The sequence below is a fragment of the Amblyomma maculatum genome, chromosome 5, assembly GCF_055883805.1.
Source record: "Amblyomma maculatum isolate TAMU_Amacu chromosome 5, ASM5588380v1, whole genome shotgun sequence".
NCBI classification, from domain to species: domain Eukaryota; kingdom Metazoa; phylum Arthropoda; class Arachnida; order Ixodida; family Ixodidae; genus Amblyomma; species Amblyomma maculatum.
The window spans coordinates 163,327,923-163,336,222 of NC_139348.1; positions in this window are offsets into that span (position 1 = coordinate 163,327,923).

Here is an 8,300-nt window from a genome sequence, read left to right on the forward strand (position 1 = left end):
GCATTTTTTTAAAACAACTATTAAACTGCATTACCTACCTTCAGAAGCCTTTAGGATAAGACAATGTGGCAAATATTTCTTTTGAAGCAGTCTCAGATTATATATTCCAGACATTAGGAACATGTTAGGTACTAGCATGCATGAGCAGGTTGAGAGACCCCTTTCCAGTAAATGCTAAACCCCACCAAGCTGCCTGCAAGAGCCATCTGATAAAGCACTGCTGGTCCACTGCAGCAGAGTGCTTAGTCAAATAGCACACTGCACCAATCTTGACATTACCAGTGCTTCATCAGGTGACTCTTGTATGCAATACGACGTGATAAGCATGTGATGACAGGAGTCTCTTCAAAGTGCTTTTGATTGTACTTACAGTGCAAATAATCCTTTCACAACAAAGAATTCACAGTTGTGATGAAAACTTGTGTACTATTTCTATTTGAATTATGAATCACTAATACATAATACAAGTTAGACTGTAAACCATTTTAGAAACAAAGAAAATTCGCTAATAATGTCGGTTTCAAGTAGGCTTCCTGAATATTCAAATGACAAAGAGAAAACTTACAAATGATACAAACATAACATCCAGAGCTCCCGGCTGGTTTCCAATGTTTGCCAAGAGTTGCAGAATGCGTACTGTCTGTACATCTACAATAGAAAGAAGCAACACAATAATGGTGTACCTCCTTGCAGGTAAAAAGAGACAGCCGAATTTTGAGGCGATAATTTATTGTCTAATTTAGGAAGGCAAATAAACAAAATTGAAAATATGTAGAGGCACGCAAACTGAAAGCCAAACATCTGACAGCAAAAATCAGCAAAGCTTGTGAAGATTTGAATCAGGTATATCCTAATTCTCTGCAACTAGTTGAACAGATTCGAAAAGGCTGCACCATTAGAATGGAGAAGAACAATAGGTAATTTAAATTTAGCTAATGCGAAAATTGTTATATATGAAGAAATGCACAGGCTAGTTATGGTTTTGATTCTTTCTGATGCTCAGCCATGTTTTTAGTATATCTATAAGGCAATGCAAAATGGCAAAAATGTAGGCGTTTAGCGAAAAACTGCCAATTAGATAGCACATGCAGCAAACAGAAGGAAACAGCTTAATACTTACGATTCTTTCTCCTTTCACGCATTCCCTCAGAACATACTTCGAGCACCCGGGCAATGTCCTTTTTTCTTGCACGAATGGTGTCCTTCAAAGGACAAGTGTCTTGCTAAGGCCAATTTCAACTGCCTCTTTGCCGTCCTTCTTGATCAGCATGTTGACGTCATGTAAGAACTGCAAGTTTGTGTTAATGGTAGCCATAAAGAATTCATTTTACTCAATGTTTCAAGTAACTGAATATTAAACATCATTGTACAAAAGCTAAGGCAATTGATGTCTTTGTACATATCTGAAAAAAAAAAATACTGACATTAGCAAACAGGAAATACAAATATTTACTAAGGTTAGGAAACTGCAAAAACCATCAGTATTTTGTCACTCATCGCCAAACTGCAAGCAATATTAAGGAAAGTCTAATATAAAAAATAACAAAGCAAAAATTATGATCCTCCTTCCCTCAACTTGGCACACGGCTGAATGACAATAAAATATGTAATATATCTCTAAACTAAGGGTCCCCGCTCCGCTTTAAAAAGTAGGCTTCAATTCTTAGAGACAATCTACAGACATGCATCGTTAGCATATGAAAGTCAAATTGTTTTCTGGGCCCTTTAAATCAGTAAACTGCTTTCAACACATACATTACAAATTTTTTAATAACAGTAAGTCACAAATTTGCCTGCAATATGCACACTGTGATGAGCAAAGAAGGTAAACATATGCGACTAAGGCTATGATAACCGCTTCATATGTACATTTAAGCAAAAGACAAAACAAAGTAAACATCTGGTCAGAATCAAGCTCTGTAATAGCAACATCCGGTACAATATTTGGCCACAGAATTCAAGCTGTCGACCTCTACTTGAATGCTGAGGCAGCAGTATGGAATATCCATTTATTCTAGTCTAAAGACACTACAAAAATCAAGTAATGCGGTCAAACAGTTATGTTGAAATGTGACCACAAAAATAATGGAAACTGGATGGTTTGAACCACGTCAGCTGACGTAGCACGTGTACAAGTGCCTTAATTGAAGTCTTGCTGAAAATAAAATACGTACCTAAATGTTTCTTCGAGAGCAAAAGTAAACGCCATAACAAAAGCAGCATAATAAAAATGCAAATCCACACTCCATGCAACCGCAAAATATGGTCCCCGTAAAATGAAAAATGCTCCCATTGTGATTAAAAAAAGCAAATCCAGACGCGGGGAAGTTAACATAGGCTGATAATAGCGGCATATAGTTTACGCGGTTTGGAATAAACTATTATGCAACCAGGCCGGCCGACCAGCGCACTTCGATGCCGAGAGCACGAGCGCACAGGCGTGCCGCGCTGAACGGCCGCCGAGAACGAACATAGCCTCCTCGAACAAAAAGTTTAAACAGAAGGGCTGCGGGAGGACGCTTCCCGGGCAGCAGGACGGTGCGCGCCTATGCTCCGAGTAAATAAAATAAAAAAAAGGGGGGGGGGGGGGTCGCACCGCTCCGAGTGAAAGATGAGGACGAAGCATGGAAGGGGTTTCAGGAGGGCGAGCGCGAAGTGATAAGGGAGGAGGGGGGAGGGGGGAGCCGAGAGTGCTAGGAGAATTAAGGTAGTACGCCAACATGACCTTGCCGCACGAACGGAAACGGTAGAACAAAACCGAGTCGTTGCGAACTGAGCACAAGTATCAAACTGTCAAGAAACGAAAATCGTTTCGTGAACCTCCTGCGTGTACAAAATGCAAGGAAGCGTAGCACATACATTATTTCTGTTCAAGAAAGTTGAGACTGATGTTCTTGCGCGAAATCTGCGTAACTCGCCGCGACATCTACCACGTGTGCGATGTCATTTTGGCAGCCAGGTGAAAACAAGCGCGTGTCTCACGTTTTCATTTCAGCACATTCTGGGGAGTTCCGGCACAAAAAGACAGAATGCAGCAATCCGGTAGGATACTGTTCCCACAAAGCGCAATATGCGTGAGAATAGGCTTACCTTCACAGACGATTGCGTCAGCCGCAAAGTACGCTGTCCGCCTTCGCATCACCGGCACGGAACCAACCAGTGCGATTTCAGCGCGAGTGCAATGTAGTCGGCGCATATACCTCTTAGTCACGCAGAAAACAAAAATTGTCCATGCCTTCTTCTTTCGAACATCTCTAACATAAAGCGCTGCAGCAGTCCTTCGGCCTGAGCAAAGCAAAAAGAAGTCCGGACACTTGCCGACACGATAATTGCCAGTTTGCGTTAAACACCACATGTAGAAGGCACTTCACAAGCGTACACACTTCTGTAACACATATGCATGGGAAATGCAACACATTTCACGAGGGTACACAATCGAAGAAGCACATTCAGCATTCGCCGAAACGTGGTCGAAACGCACCCCACAATGCTAACGGCCATATTGTGAAATTTGAAAAGAGCGTTCGTAGCTACCGGCAGCCTCCTGGCGGTGAAATTTTGTTTCAGTTTCTGGTTCATTTTTAGAAAGCACTCGTGTGTAATTTTAATTTTAGCGTTACTTTTGGTGCTTTATTTAGGTGTTCGGTTATATTAGCAGCGCCGCTTGTGTATAAAAGGCTACGAAGTTACGCAGCCATATACCCCCAGCATGTTAGGTGATATTGCTTGCCCGTAACACTCTAAGGCATATTCTCCAGCCAAAGCACCCCTTTGGCATGCAAGAGGTGATTTCCAATGGCACGAACACCCTAGACTCAGGGTGTAAGGGTGTTTTGAATCAGACAAATGCCCAAAAAGGTGTTTTTGTTTTTACAGTGTAGGTAGCATTTCACTTTGAGGGCAATGCATTCCGCAGCAAGATTTCGTGCCTGAATTTCATGCTACAAAGGTTTTTAAGATGTTAATATGGTGCTAATGAGTGTTAATCTACATTAACCACATAGGTTGTCATAGTACTGCAAACTACAGGAAATGACATCTAAAAATGTTCAACTAGAATAATCCGGTATGGAAGTCCTAAGAAAATAATTTTTTTCTGCACAAGATTTTCATGGGTGCAGTATCAAAATTGGCCATACTAAATTAATCTTGGTCTCTACATAATATTCCCATGGATCAGCAAAGCCCACAAGAGTTGCTGATTTAAGTTTACTTTATAATATCCTAACGCTTTTATCCGAAAGTACGAGAGCTCCGCCGATGCATGATACGCGGCAATTTATAGTTAAGCTTCATCCAAGCTCGAACATGGCCTTAACCGCGAGAATTAACTTTGTTAGGGGTCATTTTGAAAATATTGTTGGCGTTCATAGTCGTTGTAGCACGTAGTAGTACACCGACAGTTGTGTTGCAGACTTTCGCTCGCTTTTGTCTTCCCTTGTGGACCGGATGATAACCTTGCTGGGGGAATGAGCAGGTAGTAAAGGTGAACGACTTAGATGGGCGACCGTGTACGTTGTTTGTACATGCTCGATTTACTCGCCCGGAAGAAACTGTTTCAAGATCTTGCAATGCATCAACTAACACATGGACGAATTCTTTTTGCATCAGACAGCGAGCTGCCGCTGCAGAAAATGAAGATAAAGGACAGGTATATAAGGGTTGCATTATCCATGCCATGCACTGTATATCATTTCTGTCTGGTTGGTGTTCATACCTGTGACTAACCACTGCAAAATTGCTCATGCGCCTGGGTGACGGGTATAAATTTGGTTCCCTCCCCTACGTCTCGTGGCCAGAGACACGCTTTGAGACGTTAAGCCGCGCGAATTACTGCGCTAGGAGCACGAAAAACAGAGGGACAGTGCTGAGCCAGGACCCTCGTGCGCGACATTTTACCGTCTGTTCTGGGGTGTGTTATGGCGGCACATGGCGGCAGCTTCGGTCTCTACACAACAATTTTTAAGTCACCGCACCACCGTAGGGGCGGCGTCGGCGAGCTAAACGATTGAGGTGTACGTTGGCACGTACGTCGAAGACGAACACAAAAACGTGCCACACTATACGCTACCACCTCATAAAATCGCGGTCCTGATGATAACCGGCACGATTCCAAGTTGTGTGTACTTCGGAGCCCACGACAACGCTCATCGCAATGTAGCTGTATGAAACAGACGAGGCTACGGCGACACGCATACCTCCAACGTGCAGAAGGCCGGAGACAAAGTACCATCACTCTAAGCGACATTTTTTAACGATGCGATGCAAACTTCAAGCCGCGCTATTAAGTCTGGAGTTTGACACCAATTCGCCGTCGTAGACTCAGTTAAAAGCTTTTACGCGGGTACTTCGACACCGAACTGGACAACGAAGTCGTTCCCCCAATAATGAGACAGCACAGCTATGCCACGCAATCGGTAACTGTGCATGTTTTTCGCATTAAGATTTATCTGGCACGTTGAAGGCCGCTTGGTGTTTAAACCTCTAATGTTCCTTGGACGCATCAAGGTGCTGCAATTTTTAAGTGGGGAGTTATTCCGAGAATCACCGTAGTACTCATTTGTTGCGGCCTTATCATTCTTCTTCCAAAGCGCCGAGATCTTGTGATCCTTGTTCGACCGCAGTGACAGCAAGACGCAGCTTTATCACTTTCTTCCAGTTCGTTTCCTTTGGCCGGTGTATCAAGATGCCTTTTTGAAGAATTTAAATTGCGCACCAGCGAATGCAACGGGCACATGACGGTCATTCTTAGGTCGCCGATCAACGAGCGCGTTAGCCGTTATCGCCGAGTTGCATATAGTTCTTAGATGACGCAAACCAAGCCGATAAAGATTTCATCTTAATCCTACGTCTGTTCCTTCTTTGCCTAAGTGACTGTCAAACCACGCGACAATATCTTAAGATGAAAACATAGCGGCGCAGTGTGCACGCGTAGAACAGAATATTGCTCACATGGTCAAAGCAATGACAGCATGCCAGCGAAAATAGTGTTTGAATTCAAAGCCTATGAATGGAAAATAACCCCTCGGGGCCTGCCTTGGGACGCGCAGCTTTCGGACTCAGCTGGTTGCCAGAAAGTTCTGTGAATATGTTCGGTAAAAATGAGCACCCCTTGGCGAGGTTCCAGACGACAGGCTGCGTGGGTTTTGTTGAATGGGTGTCTGCTGGTGCGAATGCCCCTTTCTAGCGCATTCTGAGATGTACAGCGACGCTGTTTCTCGGTTTCAACCACGAAACCTAACGACACTATCTAGCCGTTTTGTATGTTGTTGATGATGCTGCTTGTCTTCCCGCTTTCCCTTTCTTCAACAAGCAACTGCGCATACTGGTATCTCTAACGACTTAACTTATTGCTGCAAAAGGTTTACGTCATGCCAAAACATAATGCTGATTACGCAGTCATTAGAGCCTAAGAACTGTGTTGTTGCCTCGCAACAGAGTCCTGGAAACCATGTTGCGGTCTAAAAACAAAATTAGCCTGGGGTTTGGCGCGCATCATCATCATCATCAGCCCGACTATACTCACTTCAGGGAGAAGGCATCTCCCATATTCCTCCAATTAACCTAGTCCTGCTGACGGCATTATCAACTTAAGCCATACAATCTTCTTAACCTCTTCAACTCACCTCATTTTATGCCGTTCCTGCTACGTTTTCTTTCTACTGTGATCAAATTTATCCTTGGCGACCATCAACTATATTCTCTTCCTACTACATGCCCCGCCTTTTAGTTTCAAATTAACTATCATTTGTGACCGTACCTCATTCTGAACGCTTCATATCTTACAATTTTCCTTTCCATAGCTATCCACATTGTCCTCAACTTAAGTAGAACCCTTCTCGTTAGCCTCCCCCTTTCAGCCCCACAGGTGTGTACAGGTAGGATGCAACTTTTACATACCTTCCCCTTGAGCGATACCGGTAAGCTGCTAGCAATGCTCTACGTTGACTTGTCAAATGCGCTTATGCCCAATCTTGGTATGCACTAATTCCTACTAACAAGTTTCTGTGCCTTTTAGACATTCACTCCATTTGTTTATGCACTCACACATATGATTCCATGCAGGAGGGGCGTGGACGCCATCATCACGAACAGGCCCGGTCGTCTCCACAGCGTGTTGAAGTATGCGTTCAACAAGACGCACCGTCTAGCCACCATTGTGGACAACCCTTGGAAATGGTTCGATGGCTGGGTGCCTTTCCTCAGATTGCAGCCGGGCGGCAGTGATCACCTAGGGAGCGACCACCTCGAAATTGTGTCCGAGTGATTAAAACCCCCGTTTTCCGTTAGTTGTGTTCCGTATCAAATGGCAGCAAGTCGTACGGAGAGCCTTTTCTCGGTTTCGACACATATCTTTAGTTAACTGAGCTTCCATAAATAGATAAAATTCTTCGCACGCTTCAATCTTATTGGCTCCGGAGTTCAGCGAAGTAAAAAGTTCTCTGACGAATATTTTAACGTACTCTCGGGAGCAAGAGTGTCATATACCCTGCGGTGAGACTGAGGAATGTATGTATGTATGTATGTACGTATGTACGTATGTATGTATGTATGTATGTATGTATGTATGTATGTATGTATGTATGTATGTATGTATGTATGTATGTATGTATGTATGTATGTACGTATTCCCGCCGTGGTGACACAGTGGTTACGGCGCTCGACTACTGTGCCCAAGGAAGCGGGATCGGATCCCGGCCTCGGCGTCTGCGCTTCGATGGTGGTGGTGGTAAAAACTTTAATTTCCAACAGATACAGGGGAGGCGTAAACCTACCCGCCTACACGACGGCCTGGAGCCCTTGGACCCGGGCGGCGTGTTCGACCACTCGAATTGCACCTAGCTGAGTCTCAGGATGTGAGCTCAATAGTAAAGTCTCCCAAAATTCAATTTTTGTCTGTTCATTTACATTTTTTATTTCTGGACACGTACATATCATATGTACCAGATCCGCCTTATCCTGACATAGTTTGCACCTATCTGAGAATTGCTCCGGGTACCACTGACTTAAAGTAGCTGGGTTCGGAAAAGTCCTTGTTTGTAAGCGCCTCCAAATGCTTTCTTGGATCTTATTTAGTGTCCTATCTGCCGGTGGGTATTCTAACCTGTTTAGTCGATAGTGCTCTGTAATCTCTTTGTAGCTGACTAGCCTGTCCCTGCTAAGTGTGTACTGAGGAATGCCGAAAGTTGGGCGAGTTGATTAACATTCATGATGGAAAATAGCGCGAAAGTACACGAAGGACGGAAGGAAGTAAGACATGGACAAGCGCTACTTACTTCCTTCCGTCCTTCGTGTACTTT